Source organism: Cupressus sempervirens, chromosome 2, assembly GCF_028749045.1.
Source record: "Cupressus sempervirens isolate cs-2001-9-10 chromosome 2, ASM2874904v1, whole genome shotgun sequence".
Classification (NCBI taxonomy): domain Eukaryota; kingdom Viridiplantae; phylum Streptophyta; class Pinopsida; order Cupressales; family Cupressaceae; genus Cupressus; species Cupressus sempervirens.
Genome location: NC_143119.1, coordinates 653,459,789 through 653,471,233, shown reverse-complemented (window position 1 = coordinate 653,471,233; position 11,445 = coordinate 653,459,789). Strand labels below are relative to the sequence as shown.

Sequence of the window (11,445 nt, the reverse complement as noted above, 5' to 3'; positions counted from 1 at the left end):
AATCAAATTCAAAAATGCAATTATGGCATCAGCAGTTTGGACATTTTTCCTTCAGCTACCTTCAGCAACTTTGTACAAATAGAGTGGTCAAAGGTCTACCTCAAATAAAAGTTTTCCATGGTGAATGTTCAACAGATTCAATGGATATCCATCCAGAGAGGGAAGTCTTCAAGAGTACTAGGTGTTCTACAGATGGTTCACATGGTACTTGCAGAGCGTTTTGCAGTCAGCCAAGGTCACTACATACTAACTTTCATGTATGACTTTTCAAGGTACACTTGGGTCTACTTTCTTCATAATAAGAATGAAGTCTTGGACAATTTTCTAGCCTTCAAGACTCATGTAGAACAAAAATCTAAGAAATCCATCAAAGTTCTCAGAATTTATAGTGGAAGCATGTATGTAAAAAAAAGACAAAGACTTTTGTAGACTCAAGGGAATTGATCTTCAGACTCTAGCATCATTCAGTACACATAAGACAAATGTTGTAGCATTGAGGATCCACACTCTTAAGTCTATGGCAAGTTGCATGATACAAGCCAAGTCTCTAGATCCATCACTAGAAGTCAAAGAAATTAGCAATGCCACTCACATTCTTAATAGGTCTCCTCATCTAGCCTTAGATGGCAAGACTCCTTTTGAGGCATGGTGTGGTAGAAAACCTATTGTGACACACTTTAGAGTCTTCAATTTTCCTGCATGGGCAAACAGATCTTTCAAAGGATGCAAGGCACAATCACCTTGGCCTTGTACTTTCATTGGTTATGAAGATGGTAGAAGGCATATAGACTATTGGATCTAGAGACATGTCAATTTTTTGTGGAGAAGGATGTCCACTTTGAGGAAAGTTCACCCAACTTGTCCTCCAATCCTCTCTGCACATCATATCATGTGGAGACTGATAGTGACACTAGTGATAGTGCTTCAATAGATTCAGACATGTGGGGTTCTATCGATAGTTGCAACAAGAGGTCACTACATCAATTTAGTCCACATGCATATATAGCCATAGTGATAGGTCCAACACAACAGGGTACATCCAGTCTTCCACGTCCAACTTCAATGATAGATTTGGGGGATAGTATTGATGATCTGCCTCTTCTTCTTAATGCAGCGGCTTCTTATTTAGTTGTCATGAGGGCTCCATCTAACCCTCTTTTCATTCTCTACATGATCAATCATTACAGGTTGAAGTGATTGTGGATACTTATGATCAATAGTTGCAGAAGGGTTCTTCATCAGTTGTATAGATAGATAGTTCTTTGAGACAGGTTCTTTAGCCAGTTGATTAGGTTTTAGAGACATCACTTATCCATGGGATTCTTTCCATGCACAGTGGAAGCATCTCATTTGTACCTATGGTTGTGTTTCTTCCTAAGGGAAGGAACACCATTTTGTAGTCTTGGATCAGCTTTCTTCATTAGAGCGGTCATTGGCAAGTATTCTTCTTTGGGGGAGGAGTCTATCATATCTCTCTTCCTTTTCTCATTTTTCTCTTATGTATATACTAGATGTATGTCGTAATGAGGGGTCTTGATTATTCCATACATTGTATGCATTTTTCATCTCTCTTTTTGGGGAGGCTTTTCCCATGAGGTGATAGAGGGCCACACCGCCCTTACCCACTCACAATCAAAAAAGCAACAATATGGAAACCAATAAAAAAAATGCTTCACAAGAAATTTTATTATACTTGAAAAATCCTTACAACACCCACAAGATGATATCAAGCTTCTCCTTGAGCTTCCACTCCTCGAGCTTCTCCTTGAGCTTCTACTCCTCAAGCTTCCCCCTTGAGCTTCTACTCCTCAAGCTTCCCCCTTGAGCTTGATTAGAAATGCTCATATGCCTTGCTTAAATAGGCACTTCTAACCCAAGACATTACAAACACAACCAATGTGGGATAAAAGGTAAATACAACTATCTTTAAATAAATATTAAATTCCCACCCAAATACAACTAGGCACCCAACAAATACTAAATACATGATTTATCCAAAACCTTCTAGAATTTCCACCTACACACCTCGATTAATGGAATGACAACTATTTTTCTTATTTTTTTTATTTTATGCCACCTATGCACCTCGAAAATAGAAATTCCTCTTTTTTTTCTTTTTCTCCTTTTTATTTTTTTTATTATTTCTCCTCTAATTTTCGTCACTTTCTCTCTCCTCCAATTTTTTTTTTTTTTTTCTTTTTTACCAATTTTTTTTTTTTTTTTTCCAATAATTTTCCAATGCAAGATGCTCCTGCATCAGACTCCCCCGGTAGATAGAAAAGTGTGTCCCACACTTGGATGCCAAAAAGAAAACCTACAACCATCTTCATCTTCACCAAAGGTTTCCACCTCAATAGGGACAACAAAACCACCATGTAAATCTTCCACACCAACATCTCAACCATCCAATCAACAAGCTCATGCACAAGAACAAATTGAACATAATGCTTCATTAGCAAACTCCCATTCACATCAACAACTAGTGAATCCACACCAGCAGCAACAAACCCCGCATTAGCAACAACAAACTTCATATCAGCACCAACATGTAGATCTCCATCAATACATGCCAAACTCTCAACACCAACAACCTCATTGCTCACAACAAGATGCTCTGCAATACATAACTCACCCCCAACAACTGGATCATCCACCTCCAAGTGCTCCATAATATCCATGTCAGATTCAACCAATTGATCATGAAAACCAACCTCCATCCCAACATTAGCAAGGTTAGGAATATCCTCAGCAACAACCTCTATTTTCTCTACAGGTTCTGCATCAGACTCCACAGACTGATCAGCAAAACCAACCTCTTCCACCTCAACCTTGTGATGCCATCTTCTCTCACGAACCTCTTTAACTTGATCAGCCAATCTATCATCCAACCGAGAAATCATCTTAGAAAAATTCCTCTCCACTATATCATGGATTTTGGCAATCATCTTAGGGTCCAATCCTCTTGGAGCCATCTTCCAAGATCTTCGTAAACCCTCTACAACAAATCCTTCCCACGCTCCTTGTGACAACCAAATTGCTTGCAAGTCAGATCGCAACCTGCCACCTCGCACGAACAATCAGGAACCACATCACAAGTCTAGGACAATAGATTTGCAGTCCACCAGCTCTGATAAACTTTGCCCAACCAAGGTCCTGGTACAAACTGCCTCACACTTCGGCGATCTGCTTGTACACTCAAGAACTCCCACTCTGATACCACTAATAGAGGGCCACACCACCCTTACCCACTCACAATCAAGAAAGCAACAATATGGAGACCAATAAAAAAAATGCTTCACAAGAAATTTTATTATACTTGAAAAATCCTTACAACACCCACAAGATGATATCAAGCTTCTCCTTGAGCTTCCACTCCTTGAGCTTCTCCTTGAGCTTCTACTCCTCAAGCTTCCCCCTTGAGCTTCTACTCCTTGAGCTTCCCCCTTGAGCTTGATTAGAAATGCTCATATGCCTTGCTTAAATAGGCACTTCTAACCCAAGACATTACAAACACAACCAATGTGGGATAAAAGGTAAATACAACTATCTTTAAATAAATATTAAATTCCCATCCAAATACAACTAGGCACCCAACAAATACTAAATACATGATTTATCCAAAACCTTCTAGAATTTCCACTTACACACCTCGATTAATGGAATGACAACTTTTTTTCTTATTTTTCTATTTTATGCCACCTATGCACCTCAAAAATAGAAATTCCTCTTTTTTTTCTTTTTCTCCTTTTTATTTTTTTTATTATTTCTCCTCTAATTTTCGTCACTTTCTCTCTCCTCCAATTTTTTTTTTTTACCAATTTTTTTTTTTTTTTTTTTCCAATAATTTTCCAATGCAAGATGCTCCTGCATCATGAGGTTTTCCCTCTTTCTCCACTTTATGAGATATTGCATTTCATTATGTACATGTGTACCTAACATGGCCTAGTAGCTAGGACCCATCATGCATTGCATCCTAGATTTCGTAAGCTTAAGGGCATTCCCCTAAGTTGCACTTAAAGGGGAGTGTTGGTGTAAATAAGTATTTACTATTTACACTTTACTTAAGTTTACTTAGATTAATGCATTATTTTATTATTTATTTAGATGAGACACTTAGGAGTTTGTGTACTCTCTTGAGTTGTCATGTTAACAACATAGAAGTACACAACTCTAGTTCAGCACATGGTGTCTACAACACTGAAGTTTGCATCATTCACTTAGTTGTCATGTAGAAAACACAATTATTCACACTCCTAATTTAGGACATGTTGTTTACACCACTGATTTGCGTGCTACACCATTTTTGGCTTATCCTCACATCATTACACTTACTTCTGTGCTTAATGGAGGTAGACCATATTTGGTGGAGATGTGCCTGGTTGTATAACTTATCATGATGATGACTTCTATGCATTCTAGAAGCTCTCTAGAGGCCTTTATATATAGGCACTCCTAGTGTACACTAATATGGTATATGGCATATTGAATGAATATACTATCATCATTCTAATCATACTCTCTCTTTGGTCTACTATTGTGCTTGTGTTTGAGTTTCTTGGTCTTGGGCGAATTCTAGCCTAAGCCAAATTCTTACATGTCTCATATCAAGCTACTGTGGAGGTCACCGCCCATGTCATTAAAATTCCAGATGAAGGATTAAAGTTCTATAGAGATAAAAAGGTGTCCATGAATGCAGTTAAGGATTTCACCAAGAACACAAAAGAGAAAAAGGAACTGGTGAAGTGCGAGACCTACTATGATATAGACTTGATTAAAAATATCTAGAGGTATTTGTTGAGGGCCATTACTAATTATATATCTCTAGATACAAGATTTGATAGGGTTAGAACCCATCATTTTGTTTTTCTTAATCATTTTCATAATGGGGTTAAGGTTTCCTTTCTATTTTATTTGTATTCTTCTATGTACAAGAGAATTTATGGGCACAAGAAAAAACCTACTTCTAATGCGACCCTACGTGAGGGTTTACTTCTCTTGATCTATGAGCATTTTAAGGCTCAATCTAGGAGTAAATCCCTGTCTCATGCAGTAGCTTCTTCTAAGGAGACGAGGAGCTCTAACTTCTCCTCAAATACAAAAAAATGTTTAGAGTATAAGCTCGGAGGGGCAATAAGATTATCTCTTATCTTGAAAGAAGGAAAGGGGAAAAGAAAAGGAAACACCTACTTCAACTAAAGTTTCGTGTAGGAAAAGCCCCAGGGGCCTTGGGCCTAAAACTGTTGGTCAAGGGGAAGAAGAGTATAATGAGGAAGGAGATGACATGGATATAGATGAGGAGAATAAGGGTGAGGAAGATGAAGATAGAGAGGAGCTAGTTGAAAACCCCAGAAAGAAGTAGAGGAGGATAAAAGAGAAGGACATACCCTTAGAGGGGAAAATTGATTCTGGTCCGAAGATTTCAGTGCTTACTCCCTCGCTAAGTTCCCCACAGGAGCATGAAAAGGAGAAAATGGAGGAAGCAGTGAGGTGGTTATTAAAGATAGGTGAATGGCTTGGAAAAATTTCAATGTCAGAACTTCAAAGATGGGGATTGTGAAAGAAGTCCGAATCCCCAAATCCTTGAAAAAAAAGAGGAAAAGATATAGAGGAAGGAACTTATTGATTCGGCACTAGTGGCCTTCACAGACAATGCGAGGGAAGTGGAAATGAACCTACTTAACAATGCAAGAAATAACATGATAAACACTTTTAGATCAATTAAATAGTTGTCTCATGAATTGGAGGAGGTAAAAGAAAGAATGGGACAATTGGAAAGCTAGGGGAAGAAGTTTGAGAAAGGTAATCTAACAGGTCAGGGGGATGGTATCAGGTTGGTTGAAAAAAGGATAAAAATTTTGGAGACTTACAACCATAACATGGCTAACCAGTAAAGGATTATCAATTTCTATCATTTGGTTTTTTTGGTTTTTGTAGGTTTTTTAGTTTGGCTTTTTTGCCTGTCTTTCAATCTGGCGTTTCTATTGCCCATAGTTTTGTTTTTGGGCTTTTGTTGTTCTATTTATAGTCCTCTGATATGTAACAACATTTGGGTTTCAGGATCCCTGTAAAACCTATTATTCTTATCAAAAATATTATATTTACTAAAATATTTTAAATAGATTAATACATATTATTTATTTAAATCAATTTATCAAATATGAAAATAATAATCATTTTTAAAAACCCCATCAAAAAATCTATTATGAAAAATTAATAATAGAAATGCAAAAAGATAATATAAAAAAATAAATGTCTAACAAATATTCTATTGACTAAATAAATTATAGAAACTAAAAATAATATTGAAAGAAAAAATGAAATTAATATGAAAAATAATTTAAAAACTAAAATTTAAATCAATTTTTTAAAAATTAAAAGTTAAATAAATAGAGATATTCTATTTATAGTCCTCTGATATGTAACAACTTTTGGGTTTCAGGATCCCTGTAAGACCTATTATTCTTATCAAAAATATTATATTTACTAAAATATTTTAAATAGATTTATACATATTAGTTATTTAAATCAATTTATCAAATATGAAAATAATAATCATTTTTAAAAACCCCATCAAAAAATCTATTATGAAAAATTAATAATAGAAATGCAAAAAGATAATATAAAAAAATAAATGTCTAACAAATATTCTATTGACTAAATAAATTATAGAAACTAAAAATAATATTGAAAGAAAAAATGAAATTAATATGAAAATAATTTAAAAACTAAAATTTAAATCAATTTTTTAAAAATTAAAAGTTAAATAAATAGAGATAACAACATGAGTTAATGTGGATCACAAGTAATTACTCTTTTAAATAAATATAAAAAGAAAAACAATAGTTAAAAGTGGAGAAAACAACTAATAAATATCAAAACAAGAGTTAAAAATGGAGATAAAAACTGTAAATTATAAGTGGGAAGGATTTATAATATTTCGGCCAAAAGTTTTCTAGCTAGCTAACAACTTTTTCGTCAAAAATTCAATATCTATAGCCTATCAGCTAAAATATATTATTTAAACTTTTGCGCTTAGTCCTTTTTATTTTAATTTTTTTAAGGATTTAGATGTCATTGTTTTTGTTATTGAATTTCATTAATGTGAAAAGTTTCAATTTTTTAAAATTTAGTTTTTAGATTTTTATATGTTTTCATAAATTAAAAATATATTATTGATAATTGTTTATATTATATCTATTTATATAAGACATAAAGTATATTTATAAATTTAAAAAGGGAAGTTAAAGATTATTATAATAAATTCATTTTTTTTTAAATTCTAATTTGGATATAAATATTACAATTTTAAATTTATGAAAGAGAGATAATTATTTACTGATTTTGAATGAGGAATTATATTAATAGTATTAAATAATAAAATAATAGATAATATTATGTTAATTTATTTTTTCAAAAGAGGGGTAAACGCTTTGACCTGGAGCTACGAACCAATGAGGTCACAAACTGGGGACCTCATCCCCATTATATTTGAACCTTGATGGCAAAGATAATAACTCAACAACTTAACCATCACAACATGCCACTATTGGCAAATAATATTATGTTAATTATATTTTAAATAATAATTTTAATTTAATTATATTTTTATATACTTTTTTTAATCGCTAAATGATTGAAGTCTTTGGTTATATTAATTTAATAAAAATAAAAATACGATAGAGTATCTCTATTCAAACGAGCACTTATAGGAAAGAACAGAGAAGAAAACATTCAATCTTGTCCAGGACCATAGTCCTTTATTATTATATTATTAAAATGGGCATACCCTAGTTACCAATTTCAAATTTTGGCTGTTAAATACATATAAAAGACTGATAAGTACTCTTAGCTCTTCAGTGTCTGAGATGAGAGTGATCGCTTTGAGCAGATCTATATATACTTCTTCTTTATCAATCCTAGATGGAGTGATAACATCTAGCTAACCTATTGGTCAGTAATGCAACTCAAAGTGAACATTAGTACTATTAATTAAAAACATTGATTTAGATAATCCTGAATTCCTCGCTAGAGATTTCTATGTTTCTTTCCTTTAACATTATATCAAAGATTACTGATCAGGAGGACATTTTAAGAGTGCTCCTAAATTCTAATATAATGCCCACCTCTATTACCAACTTGATCCTAACAGTGTCGAATAATTTAAAAATTTGTCAGTTAATCTAAATCCCTATTTAAATTGTATTTTATTTAAAACACTTATACTTAGATGTAAAACGGTGACTTCAATCTAATGATCAATAGTTTCCTAATTGCAAGGAGAATCCCACCCTTACATGTCAATTTAATGCCAGATCAACTAGCATATATAGATATGATTTACTAATTCCTAACTCATACATAGAGTTCCTTTTCTAGGTTTTTGAGTTATTCTCTAACTATTTTATTTTTTATTTTTTTTATTAAAAAAAATCTTTCTTTTTGGATTAATTATTTTCACATTGCCTTTGATTCTTTCAAACTCTTGATTAGTAGCTATAAATTTCCTTGACTATCCCTTTTATAACTACGTTGTTCAGATGTTCCCACGACTATAAGTTGCATTCAGCTAAATATATATATTTTTCATATGCGAATTCTTGAGCCAACCTTTGTACCCTTATGGAAATAAATATCTAACTATAATGTGGATGTATCCTTAATCTCTGACTACTCCTCCAAATCAATTTCACTAATAGATTAGTTTTTCTTAATCCCTTTATATTCAATTCCTGATTACCTTATTAATCCTTATCTATTAAAATATTTTTGCCGTCAGTACCCTTATTTGCTAGCTGATCTGCCTTTTTGTTACCTTTCTAAAAGATATGAAGAATCTGAATATCTTCAAAGTGGTCCATAATATTTAGTACTTCTCCTAGTTTAGATTTTAAAACCCAATTAGGCATCTTCCTTTTCCTAATAGCATTTAGTACAATCTGTGAATCTCCTTCAATAACAAGTTTGATAAACCTAGATTTAGGCAAATTTGGAGACCACCTTGCAAAGCTTCTATTTTAGCAAGGTTGTTAGTTGTTGATCCTATGGCTTTAGCCCTTTTAGTGATCCACCTGCCATAATCATTATTAATTATACATCCTATTACAGTAGTACTTAGATTTCCTCTTGAGGCTCCATCAAAATTTGATTTGGTCCACCCAGTCAGAGGTGAGATCCATCTACATTTGTCCCTTGCCTCTTTATTCTTCATTTTGTAAATAAGGAAGGATTAATTAGGGTTTTCCAATTCCTTTTCATTAATGCATCCCAATATGAAAAAAATTCTTCCTCTTTCTCGATTTTCCTCAGGCAAGCATTTAAAGTTTCAACTATACCTACCTCAATTTTTCTAATAACCTCATTTTCCATCATGTCCTTGTGACAAAATATTCTTGTGTTCCTTTCTTTCCATATTTCTCACATAAGGATAGATGGACATATATTCCATAATTTGCTATATATATATTGAGTATTATCTATTGGCCAACCTTTAAGAAAATCATCTAGGGATCCTAGCATAGGGGTGGTCCAACCCAACATCTGTCTGAGCCAATCCCAACAATATTGAGTATATGGACATCTATATAGGATATGATCAGTTTTTTCACTGTCATGCTTGCATAGCACACATCTTGATGGTCCCTCAATACTCATCTTAATGAGTCTATCAATATTTAGGATCCTATTCTGAGATGTCATCCACAAAAAGAAGTGTACCTTTGGTAGATGAGATGAATCCCAACATAGTTTAAGTGATATGTTCATTTCTTCTCATATTTAGGAATGTGTGATAACCCTACATCCATTTTTAACACTATACCTGCCATCTTTTAATGCTGCTCAAATGAGTTTGTCATTTCCCTCTAACTGTTTTATTTTCCTTTTCTGAATGATTTTTTTGTATGTCTTTTTTACTGTTGGTTCCACATCTGTATTCCCATCTTAAAATTTCATTGATAACTTTTTTAGTTTTTTAATTGATAACATTCCGGCCATTTTTTCCAATTTCGACGAGCATCTCTTCGTTCCCCAAATTGCCTCCCTCATTTCTTCCTCCACCAAAAAATCTCCCATTAACTTCGACTACCTTGCTAGAATTCTCAGATTCCTCTCCTCTCATGGAGTCTTTCCCAAACTTCAATCCTCTCCAAGAGTAGAGAAGATGTGGAAAATGCATACAAATACGGATCGACCGGAATCTCAAAATTATTGGTGGAAGAGAAAGGGGGAAATTACAGAAAATCAAAATTGAAATCTTCTGCGGCGCTTCTGATGATGGATACGAACCGCAATTTCCTGGAAGTGTGGCATCATTTATACGACTGCACTGTCCATGGCGGATCTCCATTCGAGAGGGCTCACGGATTTCTTATTTGGGATTTTGCGAATTCAAACCCTAATTTCAGTGCCCTCATCAACGACGCCATGGCCAGCAACTCTGCACTAATAATGAACACCTTCTTTGCAAATTATGATGGATTTGAGGGTGTCAAATCCCTAGTGGACGTCGGGGGAGGCATTGGATCGACGGCTTCCATGATTGTAAAACAATTTCCTCACATTCGTGCCATTAATTTTGATTTGCTGCATGTCATTGCTTCCACTCCAAAAGACATTCCTGGTATGAAAAATCCAAATTTTTTAAATTTTCAACAATCTGTAGACATTTTTGTTTCCATATAAGTGATCAATCATGAACTTGCTGCAGGGGTTGACCATGTTGCTGATGATGTGATTCTTCTCAAGGTAAAATAATATGTGTCCAAAGATTATCTATAGCTAGTATAATGAATTTAATCGATTGATTATTGTTTCTTTGGTTTATGGTGAAATGCAGTGGGTTTTACATGGTTGGAGTGATGAGGAGTTTGTGAGATTATTGAAGAATTGTTACGAGGCAATTCTGGAGAAGGGGAAGGTGATCATTGTGGATGCAGTTGTGGAAGAGAATGGATGTTTGGGGTTGGCTTTTGATCTGTTCAGGATGGCTCATATTCATGGTGGGAAGGAAAGATCTGAATAATTACTTCAACAAGGTCCTACAAATATGTTTTCTAACTATGCTCTCATGGCTAGGTTATATCAATTCACACTCTTTAATGAAAAATGAAAGGTGAGATTTAACAGCACTTCCACAAGGAAAGATGTGGTTGGTTTCAAGTGAATGGAACAAAAATTCACATCCAATAGACTGTTTGGAAAACACAACATTAGCTAAAGTTTTCTCCCAAACATTTTCCAATTACCAAAAACATATTTCTCCTTTCTTTATGGAAAGGAATGTAAGAAACACATTTTCTTATACAGCATATTTTCATTATTTAAATGATTGAGCCATTGCTTCCCTGGACACACATTTTCTCACACATTTTCTCTCTTAATCTTTTATTTCAGAAGAAAAGAAAAGAGAAGAGAAGCAACCATTTTATTATGCTTATATGGCTAGAT

General features: G+C 33.9%; 1 pseudogene; it reads left to right on the top strand.

Annotated features, from left to right (window-relative positions):
- The first annotated feature begins 201 nt into the window (after positions 1-201).
- On the top strand, positions 202-11,020 carry LOC149575065 ((R,S)-reticuline 7-O-methyltransferase-like; annotated as a pseudogene).
- The last annotated feature ends 425 nt before the right edge of the window (positions 11,021-11,445 follow it).